Below are 25,231 nucleotides of genomic sequence, written 5' to 3' on the forward strand. Positions count from 1 at the left end.
AAGCATTTACAAATAGCAGAGGATGGTTTCGATCCATCGACATCTGGGTTATGGGCCCAGCACGCTTCCGCTGCGCCACTCTGCTTGCTCTTTTAGGGAGTGGGACTTGTAAATATGTTTTAGTTGGTGTGGAAATCTTTGGGAATCAGTGGGAACCAATATTTCAGCAGCTGACTGGTTACAAAAATATTCATTTCTTGGATGCTGCAGCGAACTTGTTTCTAGTGATTTCCCCAATTCCAAACAAGAATTTTGAAAGTTTCCACTTAAGCAATGCAGACACAAGACATTTCACTAATACACTTGTGGGAATGAATGCTTTTGAGAACATGGCAATGTGAGTATGGATAGAAGTAAGCATTGAGTCACTGTGCCGTGAAGTAATTACAATGAGCACTTACTGGGCACACACATTAACTTCAGTGAAGATGCGGGTCAGTATGGGGTCAGACCATCTCATCTCTTGATTTACCAGGTACCTTTCATTGTTAATGGCAGTGGTGGGATTTGAACCCACGCCTCCTGAGAGACTGGAGCCTTAATCCAGCGCCTTTGACCACTCGGCCACACTACCTGTAAATGCAACATTTGCATCAGCTTCTAGAGACAAATAGTTGATGTCCACTGCAGCACTAAAGGGTGAAGACATTTCCTTCAGACAATTGGGGAAATGGCTGCTTAGTCAACTGACAGCATTGAATTATGAGAATGGATTGAAAGTGTAGAGAAATTCTCCTCATCTAAAGCATTTACAAATAGCAGAGGATGGTTTCGATCCATCGACATCTGGGTTATGGGCCCAGCACGCTTCCGCTGCGCCACTCTGCTTGCTCTTTTAGGGAGTGGGACTTGTAAATATGTTTTAGTTGGTGTGGAAATCTTTGGGAATCAGTGGGAACCAATATTTCAGCAGCTGACTGGTTACAAAAATATTCATTTCTTGGATGCTGCAGCGAACTTGTTTCAAGTGATTTCCCCAATTCCAAACAAGAATTTTGAAAGTTTCCACTTAAGCAATGCAGACACAAGACATTTCACTAATACACTTGTGGGAATGAATGCTTAGGCTTTTGAGAACATGGCAATGTGAGTATGGATAGAAGTAAGCATTGAGCCACTGTGCCGTGAAGTAATTACAATGAGCACTTACTGGGCACACACATTAACTTCAGTGAAGATGCGGGTCAGTATGGGGTCAGACCATCTCATCTCTTGATTTACCAGGTACCTTTCATTGTTAATGGCAGTGGTGGGATTTGAACCCACGCCTCCTGAGAGACTGGAGCCTTAATCCAGCGCCTTTGACCACTCGGCCACACTACCTGTAAATGCAACATTTGCATCAGCTTCTAGAGACAAATATTTGATGTCCACTGCAGCACTAAAGGGTGAATACATTTCCTTCAGACAATTGGGGAATAGGCTGCTTAGTCAGCTGAAAGCATTGAAAGTGTAGAGAAATTCTCCTGATTTAAAGCATTTACAAATAGCAGAGGATGGTTTCAATCCATCGACATCTGGGTTATGGGCCCAGCACGCTCCGCTGCGCCACTCTGCTTGCTCTTTTAGGGAGTGGGACTTGTAAATATGTTTTAGTTGGTGTGGAAATCTTTGGGAATCAGTGGGAACCAATATTTCAGCAGCTGACTGGTTACAAAAATATTCATTTCTTGGATGCTGCAGCGAACTTGTTTCAAGTGATTTCCCCAATTCCAAACAAGAATTTTGAAAGTTTCCACTTAAGCAATGCAGACACAAGACATTTCACTAATACACTTGTGGGAATGAATGCTTAGGCTTTTGAGAACATGGCAATGTGAGTATGGATAGAAGTAAGCATTGAGCCACTGTGCCGTGAAGTAATTACAATGAGCACTTACTGGGCACACACATTAACTTCAGTGAAGATGCGGGTCAGTATGGGGTCAGACCATCTCATCTCTTGATTTACCAGGTACCTTTCATTGTTAATGGCAGTGGTGGGATTTGAACCCACGCCTCCTGAGAGACTGGAGCCTTAATCCAGCGCCTTTGACCACTCGGCCACACTACCTGTAAATGCAACATTTGCATCAGCTTCTAGAGACAAATATTTGATGTCCACTGCAGCACTAAAGGGTGAAGACATTTCCTTCAGACAATTGGGGAATAGGCTGCTTAGTCAGCTGAAAGCATTGAAAGTGTAGAGAAATTCTCCTGATTTAAAGCATTTACAAATAGCAGAGGATGGTTTCGATCCATCGACATCTGGGTTATGGGCCAAGCACGCTTCCGCTGCGCCACTCTGCTTGCTCTTTTAGGGAGTGGGACTTGTAAATATGTTTTAGTTGGTGTGGAAATCTTTGGGAATCAGTGGGAACCAATATTTCAGCAGCTGACTGGTTACAAAAATATTCATTTCTTGGATGCTGCAGCGAACTTGTTTCTAGTGATTTCCCCAATTCCAAACAAGAATTTTGAAAGTTTCCACTTAAGCAATGCAGACACAAGACATTTCACTAATACACTTGTGGGAATGAATGCTTTTGAGAACATGGCAATGTGAGTATGGATAGAAGTAAGCATTGAGTCACTGTGCCGTGAAGTAATTACAATGAGCACTTACTGGGCACACACATTAACTTCAGTGAAGATGCGGGTCAGTATGGGGTCAGACCATCTCATCTCTTGATTTACCAGGTACCTTTCATTGTTAATGGCAGTGGTGGGATTTGAACCCACGCCTCCTGAGAGACTGGAGCCTTAATCCAGCGCCTTTGACCACTCGGCCACACTACCTGTAAATGCAACATTTGCATCAGCTTCTAGAGACAAATAGTTGATGTCCACTGCAGCACTAAAGGGTGAAGACATTTCCTTCAGACAATTGGGGAAATGGCTGCTTAGTCAACTGACAGCATTGAATTATGAGAATGGATTGAAAGTGTAGAGAAATTCTCCTCATCTAAAGCATTTACAAATAGCAGAGGATGGTTTCGATCCATCGACATCTGGGTTATGGGCCCAGCACGCTTCCGCTGCGCCACTCTGCTTGCTCTTTTAGGGAGTGGGACTTGTAAATATGTTTTAGTTGGTGTGGAAATCTTTGGGAATCAGTGGGAACCAATATTTCAGCAGCTGACTGGTTACAAAAATATTCATTTCTTGGATGCTGCAGCGAACTTGTTTCAAGTGATTTCCCCAATTCCAAACAAGAATTTTGAAAGTTTCCACTTAAGCAATGCAGACACAAGACATTTCACTAATACACTTGTGGGAATGAATGCTTAGGCTTTTGAGAACATGGCAATGTGAGTATGGATAGAAGTAAGCATTGAGCCACTGTGCCGTGAAGTAATTACAATGAGCACTTACTGGGCACACACATTAACTTCAGTGAAGATGCGGGTCAGTATGGGGTCAGACCATCTCATCTCTTGATTTACCAGGTACCTTTCATTGTTAATGGCAGTGGTGGGATTTGAACCCACGCCTCCTGAGAGACTGGAGCCTTAATCCAGCGCCTTTGACCACTCGGCCACACTACCTGTAAATGCAACATTTGCATCAGCTTCTAGAGACAAATATTTGATGTCCACTGCAGCACTAAAGGGTGAATACATTTCCTTCAGACAATTGGGGAATAGGCTGCTTAGTCAGCTGAAAGCATTGAAAGTGTAGAGAAATTCTCCTGATTTAAAGCATTTACAAATAGCAGAGGATGGTTTCAATCCATCGACATCTGGGTTATGGGCCCAGCACGCTCCGCTGTGCCACTCTGCTTGCTCTTTTAGGGAGTGGGACTTGTAAATATGTTTTAGTTGGTGTGGAAATCTTTGGGAATCAGTGGGAACCAATATTTCAGCAGCTGACTGGTTACAAAAATATTCATTTCTTGGATGCTGCAGCGAACTTGTTTCTAGTGATTTCCCCAATTCCAAACAAGAATTTTGAAAGTTTCCACTTAAGCAATGCAGACACAAGACATTTCACTAATACACTTGTGGGAATGAATGCTTAGGCTTTTGAGAACATGGCAATGTGAGTATGGATAGAAGTAAGCATTGAGCCACTGTGCCGTGAAGTAATTACAATGAGCACTTACTGGGCACACACATTAACTTCAGTGAAGATGCCGGTCAGTATGGGGTCAGACCATCTCATCTCTTGATTTACCAGGTACCTTTCATTGTTAATGGCAGTGGTGGGATTTGAACCCACGCCTCCTGAGAGATTGGAGCCTTAATCCAGCGCCTTTGACCACTCGGCCACACTACCTGTAAATGCAACATTTGCATCAGCTTCTAGAGACAAATATTTGATGTCCACTGCAGCACTAAAGGGTGAAGACATTTCCTTCAGACAATTGGGGAATAGGCTGCTTAGTCAGCTGAAAGCATTGAAAGTGTAGAGAAATTCTCCTGATTTAAAGCATTTACAAATAGCAGAGGATGGTTTCGATCCATCGACATCTGGGTTATGGGCCCAGCACGCTTCCGCTGCGCCACTCTGCTTGCTCTTTTAGGGAGTGGGACTTGTAAATATGTTTTAGTTGGTGTGGAAATCTTTGGGAATCAGTGGGAACCAATATTTCAGCAGCTGACTGGTTACAAAAATATTCATTTCTTGGATGCTGCAGCGAACTTGTTTCTAGTGATTTCCCCAATTCCAAACAAGAATTTTGAAAGTTTCCACTTAAGCAATGCAGACACAAGACATTTCACTAATACACTTGTGGGAATGAATGCTTAGGCTTTTGAGAACATGGCAATGTGAGTATGGATAGAAGTAAGCATTGAGCCACTGTGCCGTGAAGTAATTACAATGAGCACTTACTGGGCACACACATTAACTTCAGTGAAGATGCCGGTCAGTATGGGGTCAGACCATCTCATCTCTTGATTTACCAGGTACCTTTCATTGTTAATGGCAGTGGTGGGATTTGAACCCACGCCTCCTGAGAGATTGGAGCCTTAATCCAGCGCCTTTGACCACTCGGCCACACTACCTGTAAATGCAACATTTGCATCAGCTTCTAGAGACAAATATTTGATGTCCACTGCAGCACTAAAGGGTGAAGACATTTCCTTCAGACAATTGGGGAATAGGCTGCTTAGTCAGCTGAAAGCATTGAAAGTGTAGAGAAATTCTCCTGATTTAAAGCATTTACAAATAGCAGAGGATGGTTTCGATCCATCGACATCTGGGTTATGGGCCCAGCACGCTTCCGCTGCGCCACTCTGCTTGCTCTTTTAGGGAGTGGGACTTGTAAATATGTTTTAGTTGGTGTGGAAATCTTTGGGAATCAGTGGGAACCAATATTTCAGCAGCTGACTGGTTACAAAAATATTCATTTCTTGGATGCTGCAGCGAACTTGTTTCTAGTGATTTCCCCAATTCCAAACAAGAATTTTGAAAGTTTCCACTTAAGCAATGCAGACACAAGACATTTCACTAATACACTTGTGGGAATGAATGCTTTTGAGAACATGGCAATGTGAGTATGGATAGAAGTAAGCATTGAGTCACTGTGCCGTGAAGTAATTACAATGAGCACTTACTGGGCACACACATTAACTTCAGTGAAGATGCGGGTCAGTATGGGGTCAGACCATCTCATCTCTTGATTTACCAGGTACCTTTCATTGTTAATGGCAGTGGTGGGATTTGAACCCACGCCTCCTGAGAGACTGGAGCCTTAATCCAGCGCCTTTGACCACTCGGCCACACTACCTGTAAATGCAACATTTGCATCAGCTTCTAGAGACAAATAGTTGATGTCCACTGCAGCACTAAAGGGTGAAGACATTTCCTTCAGACAATTGGGGAAATGGCTGCTTAGTCAACTGACAGCATTGAATTATGAGAATGGATTGAAAGTGTAGAGAAATTCTCCTCATCTAAAGCATTTACAAATAGCAGAGGATGGTTTCGATCCATCGACATCTGGGTTATGGGCCCAGCACGCTTCCGCTGCGCCACTCTGCTTGCTCTTTTAGGGAGTGGGACTTGTAAATATGTTTTAGTTGGTGTGGAAATCTTTGGGAATCAGTGGGAACCAATATTTCAGCAGCTGACTGGTTACAAAAATATTCATTTCTTGGATGCTGCAGCGAACTTGTTTCAAGTGATTTCCCCAATTCCAAACAAGAATTTTGAAAGTTTCCACTTAAGCAATGCAGACACAAGACATTTCACTAATACACTTGTGGGAATGAATGCTTAGGCTTTTGAGAACATGGCAATGTGAGTATGGATAGAAGTAAGCATTGAGCCACTGTGCCGTGAAGTAATTACAATGAGCACTTACTGGGCACACACATTAACTTCAGTGAAGATGCGGGTCAGTATGGGGTCAGACCATCTCATCTCTTGATTTACCAGGTACCTTTCATTGTTAATGGCAGTGGTGGGATTTGAACCCACGCCTCCTGAGAGACTGGAGCCTTAATCCAGCGCCTTTGACCACTCGGCCACACTACCTGTAAATGCAACATTTGCATCAGCTTCTAGAGACAAATATTTGATGTCCACTGCAGCACTAAAGGGTGAATACATTTCCTTCAGACAATTGGGGAATAGGCTGCTTAGTCAGCTGAAAGCATTGAAAGTGTAGAGAAATTCTCCTGATTTAAAGCATTTACAAATAGCAGAGGATGGTTTCAATCCATCGACATCTGGGTTATGGGCCCAGCACGCTCCGCTGCGCCACTCTGCTTGCTCTTTTAGGGAGTGGGACTTGTAAATATGTTTTAGTTGGTGTGGAAATCTTTGGGAATCAGTGGGAACCAATATTTCAGCAGCTGACTGGTTACAAAAATATTCATTTCTTGGATGCTGCAGCGAACTTGTTTCAAGTGATTTCCCCAATTCCAAACAAGAATTTTGAAAGTTTCCACTTAAGCAATGCAGACACAAGACATTTCACTAATACACTTGTGGGAATGAATGCTTAGGCTTTTGAGAACATGGCAATGTGAGTATGGATAGAAGTAAGCATTGAGCCACTGTGCCGTGAAGTAATTACAATGAGCACTTACTGGGCACACACATTAACTTCAGTGAAGATGCGGGTCAGTATGGGGTCAGACCATCTCATCTCTTGATTTACCAGGTACCTTTCATTGTTAATGGCAGTGGTGGGATTTGAACCCACGCCTCCTGAGAGACTGGAGCCTTAATCCAGCGCCTTTGACCACTCGGCCACACTACCTGTAAATGCAACATTTGCATCAGCTTCTAGAGACAAATATTTGATGTCCACTGCAGCACTAAAGGGTGAAGACATTTCCTTCAGACAATTGGGGAATAGGCTGCTTAGTCAGCTGAAAGCATTGAAAGTGTAGAGAAATTCTCCTGATTTAAAGCATTTACAAATAGCAGAGGATGGTTTCGATCCATCGACATCTGGGTTATGGGCCCAGCACGCTTCCGCTGCGCCACTCTGCTTGCTCTTTTAGGGAGTGGGACTTGTAAATATGTTTTAGTTGGTGTGGAAATCTTTGGGAATCAGTGGGAACCAATATTTCAGCAGCTGACTGGTTACAAAAATATTCATTTCTTGGATGCTGCAGCGAACTTGTTTCTAGTGATTTCCCCAATTCCAAACAAGAATTTTGAAAGTTTCCACTTAAGCAATGCAGACACAAGACATTTCACTAATACACTTGTGGGAATGAATGCTTAGGCTTTTGAGAACATGGCAATGTGAGTATGGATAGAAGTAAGCATTGAGCCACTGTGCCGTGAAGTAATTACAATGAGCACTTACTGGGCACACACATTAACTTCAGTGAAGATGCCGGTCAGTATGGGGTCAGACCATCTCATCTCTTGATTTACCAGGTACCTTTCATTGTTAATGGCAGTGGTGGGATTTGAACCCACGCCTCCTGAGAGATTGGAGCCTTAATCCAGCGCCTTTGACCACTCGGCCACACTACCTGTAAATGCAACATTTGCATCAGCTTCTAGAGACAAATATTTGATGTCCACTGCAGCACTAAAGGGTGAAGACATTTCCTTCAGACAATTGGGGAATAGGCTGCTTAGTCAGCTGAAAGCATTGAAAGTGTAGAGAAATTCTCCTGATTTAAAGCATTTACAAATAGCAGAGGATGGTTTCGATCCATCGACATCTGGGTTATGGGCCCAGCACGCTTCCGCTGCGCCACTCTGCTTGCTCTTTTAGGGAGTGGGACTTGTAAATATGTTTTAGTTGGTGTGGAAATCTTTGGGAATCAGTGGGAACCAATATTTCAGCAGCTGACTGGTTACAAAAATATTCATTTCTTGGATGCTGCAGCGAACTTGTTTCTAGTGATTTCCCCAATTCCAAACAAGAATTTTGAAAGTTTCCACTTAAGCAATGCAGACACAAGACATTTCACTAATACACTTGTGGGAATGAATGCTTTTGAGAACATGGCAATGTGAGTATGGATAGAAGTAAGCATTGAGTCACTGTGCCGTGAAGTAATTACAATGAGCACTTACTGGGCACACACATTAACTTCAGTGAAGATGCGGGTCAGTATGGGGTCAGACCATCTCATCTCTTGATTTACCAGGTACCTTTCATTGTTAATGGCAGTGGTGGGATTTGAACCCACGCCTCCTGAGAGACTGGAGCCTTAATCCAGAGCCTTTGACCACTCGGCCACACTACCTGTAAATGCAACATTTGCATCAGCTTCTAGAGACAAATAGTTGATGTCCACTGCAGCACTAAAGGGTGAAGACATTTCCTTCAGACAATTGGGGAAATGGCTGCTTAGTCAACTGACAGCATTGAATTATGAGAATGGATTGAAAGTGTAGAGAAATTCTCCTCATCTAAAGCATTTACAAATAGCAGAGGATGGTTTCGATCCATCGACATCTGGGTTATGGGCCCAGCACGCTTCCGCTGCGCCACTCTGCTTGCTCTTTTAGGGAGTGGGACTTGTAAATATGTTTTAGTTGGTGTGGAAATCTTTGGGAATCAGTGGGAACCAATATTTCAGCAGCTGACTGGTTACAAAAATATTCATTTCTTGGATGCTGCAGCGAACTTGTTTCTAGTGATTTCCCCAATTCCGAACAAGAATTTTGAAAGTTTCCACTTAAGCAATGCAGACACAAGACATTTCACTAATACACTTGTGGGAATGAATGCTTAGGCTTTTGAGAACATGGCAATGTGAGTATGGATAGAAGTAAGCATTGAGCCACTGTGCCGTGAAGTAATTACAATGAGCACTTACTGGGCACACACATTAACTTCAGTGAAGATGCCGGTCAGTATGGGGTCAGACCATCTCATCTCTTGATTTACCAGGTACCTTTCATTGTTAATGGCAGTGGTGGGATTTGAACCCACGCCTCCTGAGAGACTGGAGCCTTAATCCAGCGCCTTTGACCACTCGGCCACACTACCTGTAAATGCAACATTTGCATCAGCTTCTAGAGACAAATATTTGATGTCCACTGCAGCACTAAAGGGTGAAGACATTTCCTTCAGACAATTGGGGAATAGGCTGCTTAGTCAGCTGAAAGCATTGAAAGTGTAGAGAAATTCTCCTGATTTAAAGCATTTACAAATAGCAGAGGATGGTTTCGATCCATCGACATCTGGGTTATGGGCCCAGCACGCTTCCGCTGCGCCACTCTGCTTGCTCTTTTAGGGAGTGGGACTTGTAAATATGTTTTAGTTGGTGTGGAAATCTTTGGGAATCAGTGGGAACCAATATTTCAGCAGCTGACTGGTTACAAAAATATTCATTTGTTGGATGCTGCAGCGAACTTGTTTCTAGTGATTTCCCCAATTCCAAACAAGAATTTTGAAAGTTTCCACATAAGCAATGCAGACACAAGACATTTCACTAATACACTTGTGGGAATGAATGCTTAGGCTTTTGAGAACATGGCAATGTGAGTATGGATAGAAGTAAGCATTGAGCCACTGTGCCGTGAAGTAATTACAATGAGCACTTACTGGGCACACACATTAACTTCAGTGAAGATGCCGGTCAGTATGGGGTCAGACCATCTCATCTCTTGATTTACCAGGTACCTTTCATTGTAAATGGCAGTGGTGGGATTTGAACCCACGCCTCCTGAGAGACTGGAGCCTTAATCCAGCGCCTTTGACCACTCGGCCACACTACCTGTAAATGCAACATTTGCATCAGCTTCTAGAGACAAATATTTGATGTCCACTGCAGCACTAAAGGGTGAATACATTTCCTTCAGACAATTGGGGAATAGGCTGCTTAGTCAGCTGAAAGCATTGAAAGTGTAGAGAAATTCTCCTGATTTAAAGCATTTACAAATAGCAGAGGATGGTTTCGATCCATCGACATCTGGGTTATGGGCCCAGCACGCTTCCGCTGCGCCACTCTGCTTGCTCTTTTAGGGAGTGGGACTTGTAAATATGTTTTAGTTGGTGTGGAAATCTTTGGGAATCAGTGGGAACCAATATTTCAGCAGCTGACTGGTTACAAAAATATTCATTTGTTGGATGCTGTAGCGAACTTGTTTCTAGTGATTTCCCCAATTCCAAACAAGAATTTTGAAAGTTTCCACTTAAGCAATGCAGACACAAGACATTTCACTAATACACTTGTGGGAATGAATGCTTAGGCTTTTGAGAACATGGCAATGTGAGTATGGATAGAAGTAAGCATTGAGCCACTGTGTCGTGAAGTAATTACAATGAGCACTTACTGGGCACACACATTAACTTCAGTGAAGATGCGGGTCAGTATGGGGTCAGACCATCTCATCTCTTGATTTACCAGGTACCTTTCATTGTTAATGGCAGTGGTGGGATTTGAACCCACGCCTCCTGAGAGACTGGAGCCTTAATCCAGCGCCTTTGACCACTCGGCCACACTACCTGTAAATGCAACATTTGCATCAGCTTCTAGAGACAAATATTTGATGTCCACTGCAGCACTAAAGGGTGAAGACATTTCCTTCAGACAATTGGGGAATAGGCTGCTTAGTCAGCTGAAAGCGTAGAGAAATTCTCCTGATTTAAAGCATTTACAAATAGCAGAGGATGGTTTCGATCCATCGACATCTGGGTTATGGGCCCAGCACGCTTCCGCTGCGCCACTCTGCTTGCTCTTTTAGGGAGTGGGACTTGTAAATATGTTTTAGTTGGTGTGGAAATCTTTGGGAATCAGTGGGAACCAATATTTCAGCAGCTGACTGGTTACAAAAATATTCATTTGTTGGATGCTGCAGCGAACTTGTTTCTAGTGATTTCCCCAATTCCAAACAAGAATTTTGAAAGTTTCCACTTAAGCAATGCAGACACAAGACATTTCACTAATACACTTGTGGGAATGAATGCTTAGGCTTTTGAGAACATGGCAATGTGAGTATGGATAGAAGTAAGCATTGAGCCACTGTGCCGTGAAGTAATTACAATGAGCACTTACTGGGCACACACATTAACTTCAGTGAAGATGCGGGTCAGTATGGGGTGAGACCATCTCATCTCTTGATTTACCAGGTACCTTTCATTGTTAATGGCAGTGGTGGGATTTGAACCCACGCCTCCTGAGAGACTGGAGCCTTAATCCAGCGCCTTTGACCACTCGGCCACACTACCTGTAAATGCAACATTTGCATCAGCTTCTAGAGACAAATATTTGATGTCCACTGCAGCACTAAAGGGTGAAGACATTTCCTTCAGACAATTGGGGAATAGGCTGCTTAGTCAGCTGAAAGCATTGAAAGTGTAGAGAAATTCTCCTGATTTAAAGCATTTACAAATAGCAGAGGATGGTTTCGATCCATCGACATCTGGGTTATGGGCCCAGCACGCTTCCGCTGCGCCACTCTGCTTGCTCTTTTAGGGAGTGGGACTTGTAAATATGTTTTAGTTGGTGTGGAAATCTTTGGGAATCAGTGGGAACCAATATTTCAGCAGCTGACTGGTTACAAAAATATTCATTTCTTGGATGCTGCAGCGAACTTGTTTCTAGTGATTTCCCCAATTCCAAACAAGAATTTTGAAAGTTTCCACTTAAGCAATGCAGACACAAGACATTTCACTAATACACTTGTGGGAATGAATGCTTAGGCTTTTGAGAACATGGCAATGTGAGTATGGATAGAAGTAAGCATTGAGCCACTGTGCCGTGAAGTAATTACAATGAGCACTTACTGGGCACACACATTAACTTCAGTGAAGATGCGGGTCAGTATGGGGTCAGACCATCTCATCCCTTGATTTACCAGGTACCTTTCATTGTTAATGGCAGTGGTGGGATTTGAACCCACGCCTCCTGAGAGACTGGAGCCTTAATCCAGCGCCTTTGACCACTCGGCCACACTACCTGTAAATGCAACATTTGCATCAGCTTCTAGAGACAAATAGTTGATGTCCACTGCAGCACTAAAGGGTGAAGACATTTCCTTCAGACAATTGGGGAAATGGCTGCTTAGTCAGCTGAAAGCATTGAAAGTGTAGAGAAATTCTCCTGATTTAAAGCATTTACAAATAGCAGAGGATGGTTTCGATCCATCGACATCTGGGTTATGGGGCCAGCACGCTTCCGCTGCGCCACTCTGCTTGCTCTTTTAGGGAGTGGGACTTGTAAATATGTTTTAGTTGGTGTGGAAATCTTTGGGAATCAGTGGGAACCAATATTTCAGCAGCTGACTGGTTACAAAAATATTCATTTCTTGGATGCTGCAGCGAACTTGTTTCTAGTGATTTCCCCAATTCCAAACAAGAATTTTGAAAGTTTCCACTTAAGCAATGCAGACACAAGACATTTCACTAATACACTTGTGGGAATGAATGCTTAGGCTTTTGAGAACATGGCAATGTGAGTATGGATAGAAGTAAGCATTGAGCCACTGTGCCGTGAAGTAATTACAATGAGCACTTACTGGGCACACACATTAACTTCAGTGAAGATGCACAAACACAACAGTGGGTATGTGTATGCATTTCTTCCAATAATCTTAAAGTAAAGTCCAGAAAGGATGGCAGTGGTGGGATTTGAACCCACGCCTCCATAGAGACTGGAGCCTAAATCCAGCGCCTTCGACCACTCGGCCACACTACCTTGTTTTTAGGGAGTTGCTCCTGCTCCGCCCATTTGTTCTGAAAACACTATAAGCTAATTAGTCAACGGTCAATGTTCATTGTACCCCAAACAGCAATCAGAGAAGCCAACTAAATAGTTTAGAACAATCAGTCACAGGAGCAACATAGTTGACCTCGCTTGGACAAGTGTTTGCAAACTGAAATGAATAAGACATTGACCTTCAGCAAGGTTTTCCATTGCACTGCGAATGCCTTTTTCGAGTTTAACACTTTGGGCAATGATTGATTAGTTATCTAAAAACATGACAATTTGAGGATGATTGAAAGGGTAGAGCCAGCATGGAGTCACTACTCATCCTTTAGCTTCACACAAGTTCACTACACTTAGCAATGCATGTAAGTCAGTATGGGGTCAGACCATCTCATGCTTTACCAGGTACCTTTCATTGTTAATGGCAGTGGTGGGATATGAACCCACGCCTCCTGAGAGACTGGAGCCTTAATCCAGCGCCTTTGACCACTCGGCCACACTACCTGTAAATGCAACATTTGCATCAGCTTCTAGAGACAAATAGTTGATGTCCACTGCAGCACTAAAGGGTGAAGACATTTCCTTCAGACAATTGGGGAAATGGCTGCTTAGTCAACTGAAAGCATTGAATTATGAGAATGGATTGAAAGTGTAGAGAAATTCTCCTCATCTAAAGCATTTACAAATAGCAGAGGATGGTTTCGATCCATCGACATCTGGGTTATGGGCCCAGCATGCTTCCGCTGCGCCACTCTGCTTGCTCTTTTAGGGAGTGGGACTTGTAAATATGTTTTAGTTGGTGTGGAGATCTTTGGGAATCAGTGGGAACCAATATTTCAGCAGCTGACTGGTTACAAAAATATTCATTTCTTGGATGCTGCAGCGAACTTGTTTCTAGTGATTTCCCCAATTCCAAACAAGAATTTTGAAAGTTTCCACTTAAGCAATGCAGACACAAGACATTTCACTAATACACTTGTGGGAATGAATGCTTTAGGCTTTTGAGAACATGTCAATGTGAGTATGGATAGAAGTAAGCATTGAGCCACTGTGCCGTGAAGTAATTACAATGAGCACTTACTGGGCACACACATTAACTTCAGTGAAGATGCGGGTCAGTATGGGGTCAGACCATCTCATCTCTTGATTTACCAGGTACCTTTCATTGTTAATGACAGTGGTGGGATTTGAACCCATGCCTCCTGAGAGACTGGAGCCTTAATCCAGCGCCTTTGACCACTCGGCCACACTACCTGTAAATGCAACATTTGCATCAGCTTCTAGAGACAAATAGTTGATGTCCACTGCAGCACTAAAGGGTGAAGACATTTCCTTCAGACAATTGGGGAATAGGCTGCTTAGTCAGCTGAAAGCATTGAAAGTGTAGAGAAATTCTCCTGATTTAAAGCATTTACAAATAGCAGAGGATGGTTTCGATCCATCGACATCTGGGTTATGGGCCCAGCACGCTTCCGCTGCGCCACTCTGCTTGCTCTTTTAGGGAGTGGGACTTGTAAATATGTTTTAGTTGGTGTGGAAATCTTTAGGAATCAGTGGGAACCAATATTTCAGCAGCTGACTGGTTACAAAAATATTCATTTCTTGGATGCTGCAGCGAACTTGTTTCTAGTGATTTCCCCAATTCCAAACAAGAATTTTGAAAGTTTCCACTTAAGCAATGCAGACACAAGACATTTCACTAATACACTTGTGGGAATGAATGCTTAGGCTTTTGAGAACATGGCAATGTGAGTATGGATAGAAGTAAGCATTGAGCCACTGTGCCGTGAAGTAATTACAATGAGCACTTACTGGGCACACACATTAACTTCAGTGAAGATGCACAAACACAACAGTGGGTATGTGTATGCATTTCTTCCAATAATCTTAAAGTAAAGTCCAGAAAGGATGGCAGTGGTGGGATTTGAACCCACACCTCCATAGAGACTGGAGTCTAAATCCAGCGCCTTCGACCACTCGGCCACACTACCTTGTTTTTAGGGAGTTGCTCCTGCTCCGCCCATTTGTTCTGAAAACACTATAAGCTAATTAGTCAACGGTCAATGTTCATTGTACCCCAAACAGCAATCAGAGAAGCCAACTAAATAGTTTAGAACAATCAGTCACAGGAGCAACATAGTTGACCTCGCTTGGACAAGTGTTTGCAAACTGAAATGAATAAGACATTGACCTTCAGCAAGGTTTTCCATTGCACTGCGAATGCCTTTTTCGAGTTTAACACTTTGGGCAATGATTGATTAGTTATCTAAAAACATGACAATTTGAGGATGATTGAAAGGGTAGAGCCAGCATGGAGTCACTACTCGTCCTTTAGCTTCACACAAGTTCACTACACTTAGCAATGCATGCAAGTCAGTATGGGGTCAGACCTTCTCATGCTTTACCAGGTACCTTTCATTGTTAATGGCAGTGGTGGGATATGAACCCACGCCTCCTGAGAGACTGGAGCCTTAATCCAGCGCCTTTGACCACTCGGCCACACTACCTGTAAATGCAACATTTGCATCAGCTTCTAGAGACAAATAGTTGATGTCCACTGCAGCACTAAAGGGTGAAGACATTTCCTTCAGACAATTGGGGAATAGGCTGCTTAGTCAGCTGAAAGCATTGAAAGTGTAGAGAAATTCTCCTGATTTAAAGCATTTACAAATAGCAGAGGATGGTTTCAATCCATCGACATCTGGGTTATGGGCCCAGCACGCTTCCGCTGCGCCACTCTGCTTGCTCTTTTAGGGAGTGGGACTTGTAAATATGTTTTAGTTGGTGTGGAAATCTTTGGGAATCAGTGGGAACCAATATTTCAGCAGCTGACTGGTTACAAAAATATTCATTTCTTGGATGCTGCAGCGAACTTGTTTCTAGTGATTTCCCCAATTCCAAACAAGAATTTTGAAAGTTTCCACTTAAGCAATGCAGACACAAGACATTTCACTAATACACTTGTGGGAATGAATGCTTAGGCTTTTGAGAACATGGCAATGTGAGTATGGATAGAAGTAAGCATTGAGCCACTGTGCCGTGAAGTAATTACAATGAGCACTTACTGGGCACACACATTAACTTCAGTGAAGATGCACAAACACAACAGTGGGTATGTGTATGCATTTCTTCCAATAATCTTAAAGTAAAGTCCAGAAAGGATGGCAGTGGGGGGATTTGAACCCACGCCTCCATAGAGACTGGAGCCTAAATCCAGCGCCTTCGACCACTCGGCCACACTACCTTGTTTTTAGGGAGTTGCTCCTGCTCCGCCCATTTGTTCTGAAAACACTATAAGCTAATTAGTCAACGGTCAATGTTCATTGTACCCCAAACAGCAATCAGAGAAGCCAACTAAATAGTTTAGAACAATCAGTCACAGGAGCAACATAGTTGACCTCGCTTGGACAAGTGTTTGCAAACTGAAATGAATAAGACATTGACCTTCAGCAAGGTTTTCCATTGCACTGCGAATGCCTTTTTCGAGTTTAACACTTTGGGCAATGATTGATTAGTTATCTAAAAACATGACAATTTGAGGATGATTGAAAGGGTAGAGCCAGCATGGAGTCACTACTCGTCCTTTAGCTTCACACAAGTTCACTACACTTAGCAATGCATGCAAGTCAGTATGGGGTCAGACCTTCTCATGCTTTACCAGGTACCTTTCATTGTTAATGGCAGTGGTGGGATATGAACCCACGCCTCCTGAGAGACTGGAGCCTTAATCCAGCGCCTTTGACCACTCGGCCACACTACCTGTAAATGCAACATTTGCATCAGCTTCTAGAGACAAATAGTTGATGTCCACTGCAGCACTAAAGGGTGAAGACATTTCCTTCAGACAATTGGGGAATAGGCTGCTTAGTCAGCTGAAAGCATTGAAAGTGTAGAGAAATTCTCCTGATTTAAAGCATTTACAAATAGCAGAGGATGGTTTCGATCCATCGACATCTGGGTTATGGGCCCAGCACGCTTCCGCTGCGCCACTCTGCTTGCTCTTTTAGGGAGTGGGACTTGTAAATATGTTTTAGTTGGTGTGGAAATCTTTGGGAATCAGTGGGAACCAATATTTCAGCAGCTGACTGGTTACAAAAATATTCATTTCTTGGATGCTGCAGCGAACTTGTTTCTAGTGATTTCCCCAATTCCAAACAAGAATTTTGAAAGTTTCCACTTAAGCAATGCAGACACAAGACATTTCACTAATACACTTGTGGGAATGAATGCTTAGGCTTTTGAGAACATGGCAATGTGAGTATGGATAGAAGTAAGCATTGAGCCACTGTGCCGTGAAGTAATTACAATGAGCACTTACTGGGCACACACATTAACTTCAGTGAAGATGCTGGTCAGTATGGGGTCAGACCATCTCATCTCTTGATTTACCAGGTACCTTTCATTGTTAATGGCAGTGGTGGGATTTGAACCCACGCCTCCTGAGAGACTGGAGCCTTAATCCAGCGCCTTTGACCACTCGGCCACACTACCTGTAAATGCAACATTTGCATCAGCTTCTAGAGACAAATATTTGATGTCCACTGCAGCACTAAAGGGTGAAGACATTTCCTTCAGACAATTGGGGAATAGGCTGCTTAGTCAGCTGAAAGCATTGAAAGTGTAGAGAAATTCTCCTGATTTAAAGCATTTACAAATAGCAGAGGATGGTTTCGATCCATCGACATCTGGGTTATGGGCCCAGCACGCTTCCGCTGCGCCACTCTGCTTGCTCTTTTAGGGAGTGGGACTTGTAAATATGTTTTAGTTGGTGTGGAAATCTTTGGGAATCAGTGGGAACCAATATTTCAGCAGCTGACTGGTTACAAAAATATTCATTTCTTGGATGCTGCAGCGAACTTGTTTCTAGTGATTTCCCCAATTCCAAACAAGAATTTTGAAAGTTTCCACTTAAGCAATGCAGACACAAGACATTTCACTAATACACTTGTGGGAATGAATGCTTAGGCTTTTGAGAACATGGCAATGTGAGTATGGATAGAAGTAAGCATTGAGCCACTGTGCCGTGAAGTAATTACAATGAGCACTTACTGGGCACACACATTAACTTCAGTGAAGATGCGGGTCAGTATGGGGTCAGACCATCTCATCCCTTGATTTACCAGGTACCTTTCATTGTTAATGGCAGTGGTGGGATTTGAACCCACGCCTCCTGAGAGACTGGAGCCTTAATCCAGCGCCTTTGACCACTCGGCCACACTACCTGTAAATGCAACATTTGCATCAGCTTCTAGAGACAAATAGTTGATGTCCACTGCAGCACTAAAGGGTGAAGACATTTCCTTCAGACAATTGGGGAAATGGCTGCTTAGTCAACTGAAAGCATTGAATTATGAGAATGGATTGAAAGTGTAGAGAAATTCTCCTGATTTAAAGTATTTACAAATAGCAGAGGATGGTTTCGATCCATCGACATCTGGGTTATGGGCCCAGCACGCTTCCGCTGCGCCACTCTGCTTGCTCTTTTAGGGAGTGGGACTTGTAAATATGTTTTAGTTGGTGTGGAAATCTTTGGGAATCAGTGGGAACCAATATTTCAGCAGCTGACTGGTTACAAAAATATTCATTTCTTGGATGCTGCAGCGAACTTGTTTCTAGTGATTTCCCCAATTCCAAACAAGAATTTTGAAAGTTTCCACTTAAGCAATGCAGACACAAGACATATCACTAATACACTTGTGGGAATGAATGCTTAGGCTTTTGAGAACATGGCAATGTGAGTATGGATAGAAGTAAGCATTGAGCCACTGTGCCGTGAAGTAATTACAATGAGCACTTACTGGGCACACACATTAACTTCAGTGAAGATGCGGGTCAGTATGGGGTCAGACCATCTCATCTCTTAATTTACCAGGTACCTTTCATTGTTAATGGCAGTGGTGGGATTTGAACCCACGCCTCCTGAGAGACTGGAGCCTTAATCCAGCGCCTTTGACCACTCGGCCACACTACCTGTAAATGCAACATTTGCATCAGCTTCTAGAGACAAATATTTGATGTCCACTGCAGCACTAAAGGGTGAAGACATTTCCTTCAGACAATTGGGGAATAGGCTGCTTAGTCAGCTGAAAGCATTGAAAGTGTAGAGAAATTCTCCTGATTTAAAGCATTTACAAATAGCAGAGGATGGTTTCGATCCATCGACATCTGGGTTATGGGCCCAGCACGCTTCCGCTGCGCCACTCTGCTTGCTCTTTTAGGGAGTGGGACTTGTAAATATGTTTTAGTTGGTGTGGAAATCTTTGGGAATCAGTGGGAACCAATATTTCAGCAGCTGACTGGTTACAAAAATATTCATTTCTTGGATGCTGCAGCGAACTTGTTTCTAGTGATTTCCCCAATTCCAAACAAGAATTTTGAAAGTTTCCACTTAAGCAATGCAGACACAAGACATTTCACTAATACACTTGTGGGAATGAATGCTTAGGCTTTTGAGAACATGGCAATGTGAGTATGGATAGAAGTAAGCATTGAGCCACTGTGCCGTGAAGTAATTACAATGAGCACTTACTGGGCACACACATTAACTTCAGTGAAGATGCACAAACACAACAGTGGGTATGTGTATGCATTTCTTCCAATAATCTTAAAGTAAAGTCCAGAAAGGATGGCAGTGGTGGGATTTGAACCCACGCCTCCATAGAGACTGGAGCCTAAATCCAGCGCCTTCGACCACTCGGCCACACTACCTTGTTTTTAGGGAGTTGCTCCTGCTCCGCCCATTTGTTCTGAAAACACTATAAGCTAATTAGTCAACGGTCAATGTTCATTGTACCCCAAACAGCAATCAGAGAAGCCAACTAAATAGTTTAGAACAATCAGTCACAGGAGCAACATAGTTGACCTCGCTTGGACAAGTGTTTGCAAACTGAAATGAATAAGACATTGACCTTCAGCAAGGTTTTCCATTGCACTGCGAATGCCTTTTTCGAGTTTAACACTTTGGGCAATGATTGATTAGTTATCTAAAAACATGACAATTTGAGGATGATTGAAAGGGTAGAGCCAGCATGGAGTCACTACTCATCCTTTAGCTTCACACAAGTTCACTACACTTAGCAATGCATGCAAGTCAGTATGGGGTCAGACCTTCTCATGCTTTACCAGGTACCTTTCATTGTTAATGGCAGTGGTGGGATATGAACCCACGCCTCCTGAGAGACTGGAGCCTTAATCCAGCGCCTTTGACCACTCGGCCACACTACCTGTAAATGCAACATTTGCATCAGCTTCTAGAGACAAATAGTTGATGTCCACTGCAGCACTAAAGGGTGAAGACATTTCCTTCAGACAATTGGGGAAATGGCTGCTTAGTCAACTGAAAGCATTGAATTATGAGAATGGATTGAAAGTGTAGAGAAATTCTCCTCATCTAAAGCATTTACAAATAGCAGAGGATGGTTTCGATCCATCGACATCTGGGTTACGGGCCCAGCACGCTTCCGCTGCGCCACTCTGCTTGCTCTTTTAGGGAGTGGGACTTGTAAATATGTTTTAGTTGGTGTGGAAATCTTTGGGAATCAGTGGGAACCAATATTTCAGCAGCTGACTGGTTACAAAAATATTCATTTCTTGGATGCTGCAGCGAACTTGTTTCTAGTGATTTCCCCAATTCCAAACAAGAATTTTGAAAGTTTCCACTTAAGCAATGCAGACACAAGACATTTCACTAATACACTTGTGGGAATGAATGCTTAGGCTTTTGAGAACATGGCAATGTGAGTATGGATAGAAGTAAGCATTGAGCCACTGTGCCGTGAAGTAATTACAATGAGCACTTACTGGGCACACACATTAACTTCAGTGAAGATGCACAAACACAACAGTGGGTATGTGTATGCATTTCTTCCAATAATCTTAAAGTAAAGTCCAGAAAGGATGGCAGTGGTGGGATTTGAACCCACGCCTCCATAGAGACTGGAGCCTAAATCCAGCACCTTCGACCACTCTGCCACACTACCTTGTTTTTAGGGAGTTGCTCCTGCTCCGCCTATTTGTTCTGAAAACACTATAAGCTAATTAGTCAACGGTCAATGTTCATTGTACCCCAAACAGCAATCAGAGAAGCCAACTAAATAGTTTAGAACAATCAGTCACAGGAGCAACATTTAACAGTTGACCTCGCTTGGACAAGTGTTTGCAAACTGAAATGAATAAGACATTGACCTTCAGCAAGGTTTTCCATTGCACTGCGAATGCCTTTTTCAAGTTTAACAGTTTGGGCAATGATTGATTAGTTATCTAAAAACATGACAGTTTGAGGATGATGGAAAGGGTAGAGCCAGCATGGAGTCACTACTCATCCTTTTGCTTCACACAAGTTCACTACACTTAGCAATGCATGCAAGTCAGTGTGGGGTCACACCACCTCATCTCTTGCTTTACCAGGTACCTTTCATTGTTAATGGCAGTGGTGGGATTTGAACCCACGCCTCCTGAGAGACTGGAGCCTTAATCCAGCGCCTTTGACCACTCGGCCACATTACCTGTAAATGCAACATTTGCATCAGCTTCTAGAGACAAATATTTGATGTCCACTGCAGCACTAAAGGGTGAAGACATTTCCTTCAGACAATTGGGGAAATGGCTGCTTAGTCAACTGAAAGCATTGAATTATGAGAATGGATTGAAAGTGTAGAGAAATTCTCCTCATCTAAAGCATTTACAAATAGCAGAGGATGGTTTCGATCCATCGACATCTGGGTTATGGGCCCAGCACAACCTTCGACCACTCGGCCACACTACCTTGTTTTTAGGGAATTGCTCCTGCTCCGCCCATTTGTTCTGAAAACACTCTAAGCCAAGTCGTCAACTGTCAATGTTTATTGTACCCCAAACAGCAATCAGAGAGCGACCCAAATATCATGACTAAAACAATATCACAGCTAAAATTGACAGTGAATACAAATAATCAAATTTATACATGTACGACGGCGAATTAAAACAATCCGGAGAGAAAGAGCAACTAAGTGTGCTGCCTTTTTAACTTTGCTTCAGTCCCTTGTTCTCCTGCAAAGTCCAGTTGGCTTGGTGCTTAATCGGCTTCTTTGCCCGGGTTTCTTTTACCATCAGCTGGCTGGCTCATAGCTTTGCCAATCTTTTTTACTCTCTGTTAGTGGAGCATACAAAGTTAATCAGGGACGTTCCCAGGCAGGGTCTGGCATCGCTGCAAGGAAGTAGTATGGTAAGTCTGCTCCAAGCAGACTGTACAATGGTCAGAGATCCAAAGGAGCAAAGCGGGAAAGAGCGAAGAAAGGGAGATTGGACGAATGCTGGACGCAATGGCGCTGTGGGTTGCATTGACCCGCTGACATTATGGGTCACAGATGACAGTATCCTGTTACTGTAAGCATTAAGTCCACGGGCGGAGATTAGAGCTCAAGGATCCTGGAAATTTGAGTTTGAATGGTGAGTCCCGCCATTTATAATGCCTTGAAGCTGCATGTATGTAGCCTTTTTAATGTCATTGATATAATGGAAACACTACTAACGTCTTGGTGTTTGGACCCCGGTCAAAAAAATCCCTCAAAATGCAATCTATTGGTTTTGTGGAAGCACGACAATGGATGGTCAATTGTGATCCTTTTTTTGTGGTGGACACACAAGTTAAACGCATCCACCAGATTTTGCAACAGTCAGAGCTAGTGACCTGGATAAAATATTGATAAAGACCCTTTATGGTGGGCTGGAGGGCAGGTGTTCGACACTGTGTGTCCCAAAGTGTTGTTGTAAATGATGCGTTCATGAAGGTTTTCATAACAAAGTGACTTTGTTGCCTAAACCTAACTGACATTGTTATTTCAAAGCCAACCATGATGTTTTTCCTAAACCTAACTATGATTTTGTAGATTAAAGTTGTCCCAACTGACATAAAAAGATATAAGAAAAAAATTAAAAAAATAAGCACGGAAACCAAAAGACAACATTTTGCGACTATTTCTCAAGCTTCCTTGAGGAGTCACACTGAACAGCTCAAGCTGCTCAAGTTGACCTGAACCGACAGCTCGTACTGCAAGAAATCTACATTCCAATCAATACGAACAGCACGGAAAATAAGAGGGACTGGTAAACACATCTTTCACATGGCTGAATACAATATATATTGTACTATTTCTGCCAACACTTGCAAGCTGTCAAGGACAATGCCAGAAATTGGTGTAGCTATACAGTTATGACAAGTTACTTAGATCAGTGGCCAATAAAGTTAGCCTACAAACATTTTTTCAAATCTTTTAGGCATCATCACTAGCAGTGGATCCAAACAAGGAGTGAAACACTAGTGAACCAAACAACTTTCTGAAAATAGCAGAAAGTGAGCAGCCCATCTGGACCACGCTGGACTCACCACATAATTAGATATCTGTCAATTATAATAAAGGTTGTCAGAGATGGCAATATTGGTCGGTCTGTCTACCACTTTTATCCAGACTGAAATGTTTGAACAATTTTTAAATAATTTGCCATGGAATTCTGTACAGACATTCATGGTCACCAGATGGTGAATCCGACTGACTTTGGTGATCCCCTGAATTTGACCCTAGTGCCCCCACAAGGTTCACATTTATGGTTTGGATTAACGTGCAATTTACAACAGGGGCTACATTAATTGACATAGGTTGACTTTTTAGTTCTTGATTGTATTATTTCGACAACTATTGGATGGACTACAGAGAAAAATGCGGTGCACACATTCATGGTTCCAAGCTAATTAATTGTAATGGCTTTAATCCTATGATTTTTCCTCAACTCACATCATCAGATGGAAATTACACCTTGTTCAGTGCTTTGATTCATCCCCAACTACATGCAAGCCCCATTAGCCTCAGCTGATCTTTGTGGTTAATGCTAATTAGCATATATTTGCATACTAACTTGCTTAACCAAGACAGTGAACATGGTAAACATGATACCGGATAAGAATCAACTTGTCAGCATTATCATTGTGAGCATGTTAACGTGCTGAAGTGAGCATTTAGCTCAGTCAAGCCTCAGACATGCAAAGAAAAACTCGAGGATCTTTCCATTTGAAAGAGAAAAGGTTAGTACCTATCAACTTGTGTCCTATGTTTTCCAGTGGTGTATAAAGTACATAAAAGCCATACTTGAGTAAAAGTAAAGATACCTTACTGGAAAATGACTCCAGTAAAAGTCACCTATTAGAATACTACTTGAGTAAAAGTCTTAAAGTATCTGATATTTATTGTACTTAAGTATCAAAACTAATTTTCTGATATTAAATGTACTTAAGTATTGAAAGTAAAAGTACAAGTAAATGCTGTTAATAAAAAAGCAAAGGGTCAGAATTTTGAGAATTATGAAGTTTATTCTTTTAAGTGCTGTGGCCACCATGACCAAGGACATGGAGCTGTGTTGAAAATAATTGGGTTGGCTGTGATACATCCAGGAGCAACAATGTTCAACATAATATATTGTACATAAGTATACTTTTGCATCTACTATGAACTTATCATCATAATTCTCCGAAAAGCAATATGACACTATGAAGGAGTTGTAACAGTGCGTTTATAAGTATGCTCATTCCGACTAGAGGATGTAGAGGGCAAATGCATAATATTGTGTTCAGCAAAAAATATCCACTTGATGCATCAGGTCAGTGTTTTGAGAAAGGACACCTGCCTTGTAAACTCCTATGGGCCTGATTTGAACACAATAGGCAAAGGTTTTGCTCAAGCTGAATCTGCAATTGGGCGACTGCTACCATCATAACTCCATCTGATCATCCACAAAATGACTCAAATATCAAAACATGATCAATACTAAAGCAGCACCGAAAGTAACAACCCAGTCATTACTTGAAACTGAAAAATGTCCTGTTCATCTTCAAAAGAAGTTGGTTTTCAAAATAGCGAGAATTCAGTCTCGCTCTTCTTGGGCTGAAGACTAGTCCTGCGATGCTAAATAGTCTTTCACAGGCCGCTGAGGCAGGTAGAGGTGTGTTCAGCTTCACAGACAGCTTGCGCTCAGCTGGGAAGGATTTCCCTAATGCTGCGCTCTCGCGGCTCCTGTCAATCCTATGGTGTGGTGGCTAGCTAACGTTAAGTTAGCTAACATTAGCCAACTAGTGCTGCAATGATTATAGCTAAGATGACTCAAATCAACAAAATCTCACAACTGTCAACACTTCCTCAGCT

At 42.6% G+C, this 25,231-nt stretch overlaps 22 non-coding genes across 22 annotated transcripts; all 22 read right to left on the reverse strand.

Moving 5' to 3' along the window:
• Positions 1-492: 492 nt before the first annotated feature.
• trnal-aag (transfer RNA leucine (anticodon AAG)) lies at positions 493-574 on the reverse strand. The gene has a single exon. It is a non-coding gene; the product is annotated as a tRNA-Leu (tRNA).
• A 667-nt stretch (positions 575-1,241) lies between these two features.
• trnal-aag (transfer RNA leucine (anticodon AAG)) lies at positions 1,242-1,323 on the reverse strand. The gene has a single exon. It is a non-coding gene; the product is annotated as a tRNA-Leu (tRNA).
• Positions 1,324-1,971: 648 nt separating this feature from the next.
• trnal-aag (transfer RNA leucine (anticodon AAG)) lies at positions 1,972-2,053 on the reverse strand. The gene has a single exon. It is a non-coding gene; the product is annotated as a tRNA-Leu (tRNA).
• A 643-nt stretch (positions 2,054-2,696) lies between these two features.
• trnal-aag (transfer RNA leucine (anticodon AAG)) lies at positions 2,697-2,778 on the reverse strand. The gene has a single exon. It is a non-coding gene; the product is annotated as a tRNA-Leu (tRNA).
• Positions 2,779-3,445: 667 nt separating this feature from the next.
• trnal-aag (transfer RNA leucine (anticodon AAG)) lies at positions 3,446-3,527 on the reverse strand. The gene has a single exon. It is a non-coding gene; the product is annotated as a tRNA-Leu (tRNA).
• Positions 3,528-5,631: 2,104 nt separating this feature from the next.
• On the reverse strand, positions 5,632-5,713 carry trnal-aag (transfer RNA leucine (anticodon AAG)). Its single transcript has one exon. It is a non-coding gene; the product is annotated as a tRNA-Leu (tRNA).
• Positions 5,714-6,380: 667 nt separating this feature from the next.
• On the reverse strand, positions 6,381-6,462 carry trnal-aag (transfer RNA leucine (anticodon AAG)). Its single transcript has one exon. It is a non-coding gene; the product is annotated as a tRNA-Leu (tRNA).
• A 648-nt stretch (positions 6,463-7,110) lies between these two features.
• trnal-aag (transfer RNA leucine (anticodon AAG)) lies at positions 7,111-7,192 on the reverse strand. Its single transcript has one exon. It is a non-coding gene; the product is annotated as a tRNA-Leu (tRNA).
• Positions 7,193-9,315: 2,123 nt separating this feature from the next.
• trnal-aag (transfer RNA leucine (anticodon AAG)) lies at positions 9,316-9,397 on the reverse strand. The gene has a single exon. It is a non-coding gene; the product is annotated as a tRNA-Leu (tRNA).
• Positions 9,398-10,046: 649 nt separating this feature from the next.
• Positions 10,047-10,128, reverse strand: trnal-aag (transfer RNA leucine (anticodon AAG)). Its single transcript has one exon. It is a non-coding gene; the product is annotated as a tRNA-Leu (tRNA).
• A 649-nt stretch (positions 10,129-10,777) lies between these two features.
• On the reverse strand, positions 10,778-10,859 carry trnal-aag (transfer RNA leucine (anticodon AAG)). The gene has a single exon. It is a non-coding gene; the product is annotated as a tRNA-Leu (tRNA).
• A 640-nt stretch (positions 10,860-11,499) lies between these two features.
• trnal-aag (transfer RNA leucine (anticodon AAG)) lies at positions 11,500-11,581 on the reverse strand. Its single transcript has one exon. It is a non-coding gene; the product is annotated as a tRNA-Leu (tRNA).
• A 649-nt stretch (positions 11,582-12,230) lies between these two features.
• Positions 12,231-12,312, reverse strand: trnal-aag (transfer RNA leucine (anticodon AAG)). The gene has a single exon. It is a non-coding gene; the product is annotated as a tRNA-Leu (tRNA).
• Positions 12,313-12,967: 655 nt separating this feature from the next.
• Positions 12,968-13,049, reverse strand: trnal-uag (transfer RNA leucine (anticodon UAG)). The gene has a single exon. It is a non-coding gene; the product is annotated as a tRNA-Leu (tRNA).
• A 1,921-nt stretch (positions 13,050-14,970) lies between these two features.
• trnal-uag (transfer RNA leucine (anticodon UAG)) lies at positions 14,971-15,052 on the reverse strand. Its single transcript has one exon. It is a non-coding gene; the product is annotated as a tRNA-Leu (tRNA).
• A 1,171-nt stretch (positions 15,053-16,223) lies between these two features.
• trnal-uag (transfer RNA leucine (anticodon UAG)) lies at positions 16,224-16,305 on the reverse strand. Its single transcript has one exon. It is a non-coding gene; the product is annotated as a tRNA-Leu (tRNA).
• Positions 16,306-17,470: 1,165 nt separating this feature from the next.
• On the reverse strand, positions 17,471-17,552 carry trnal-aag (transfer RNA leucine (anticodon AAG)). The gene has a single exon. It is a non-coding gene; the product is annotated as a tRNA-Leu (tRNA).
• A 649-nt stretch (positions 17,553-18,201) lies between these two features.
• On the reverse strand, positions 18,202-18,283 carry trnal-aag (transfer RNA leucine (anticodon AAG)). The gene has a single exon. It is a non-coding gene; the product is annotated as a tRNA-Leu (tRNA).
• Positions 18,284-18,950: 667 nt separating this feature from the next.
• Positions 18,951-19,032, reverse strand: trnal-aag (transfer RNA leucine (anticodon AAG)). The gene has a single exon. It is a non-coding gene; the product is annotated as a tRNA-Leu (tRNA).
• A 655-nt stretch (positions 19,033-19,687) lies between these two features.
• Positions 19,688-19,769, reverse strand: trnal-uag (transfer RNA leucine (anticodon UAG)). Its single transcript has one exon. It is a non-coding gene; the product is annotated as a tRNA-Leu (tRNA).
• A 698-nt stretch (positions 19,770-20,467) lies between these two features.
• On the reverse strand, positions 20,468-20,539 carry trnat-cgu (transfer RNA threonine (anticodon CGU)). Its single transcript has one exon. It is a non-coding gene; the product is annotated as a tRNA-Thr (tRNA).
• Positions 20,540-20,958: 419 nt separating this feature from the next.
• trnal-uag (transfer RNA leucine (anticodon UAG)) lies at positions 20,959-21,040 on the reverse strand. The gene has a single exon. It is a non-coding gene; the product is annotated as a tRNA-Leu (tRNA).
• Between the last annotated feature and the right edge of the window lie 4,191 nt (positions 21,041-25,231).

This window comes from Anarhichas minor, unplaced genomic scaffold (genome assembly GCF_050575085.1).
Source record: "Anarhichas minor isolate MPS153535 unplaced genomic scaffold, ASM5057508v1 ptg000028l, whole genome shotgun sequence".
In the NCBI taxonomy this organism is placed as follows: domain Eukaryota; kingdom Metazoa; phylum Chordata; class Actinopteri; order Perciformes; family Anarhichadidae; genus Anarhichas; species Anarhichas minor.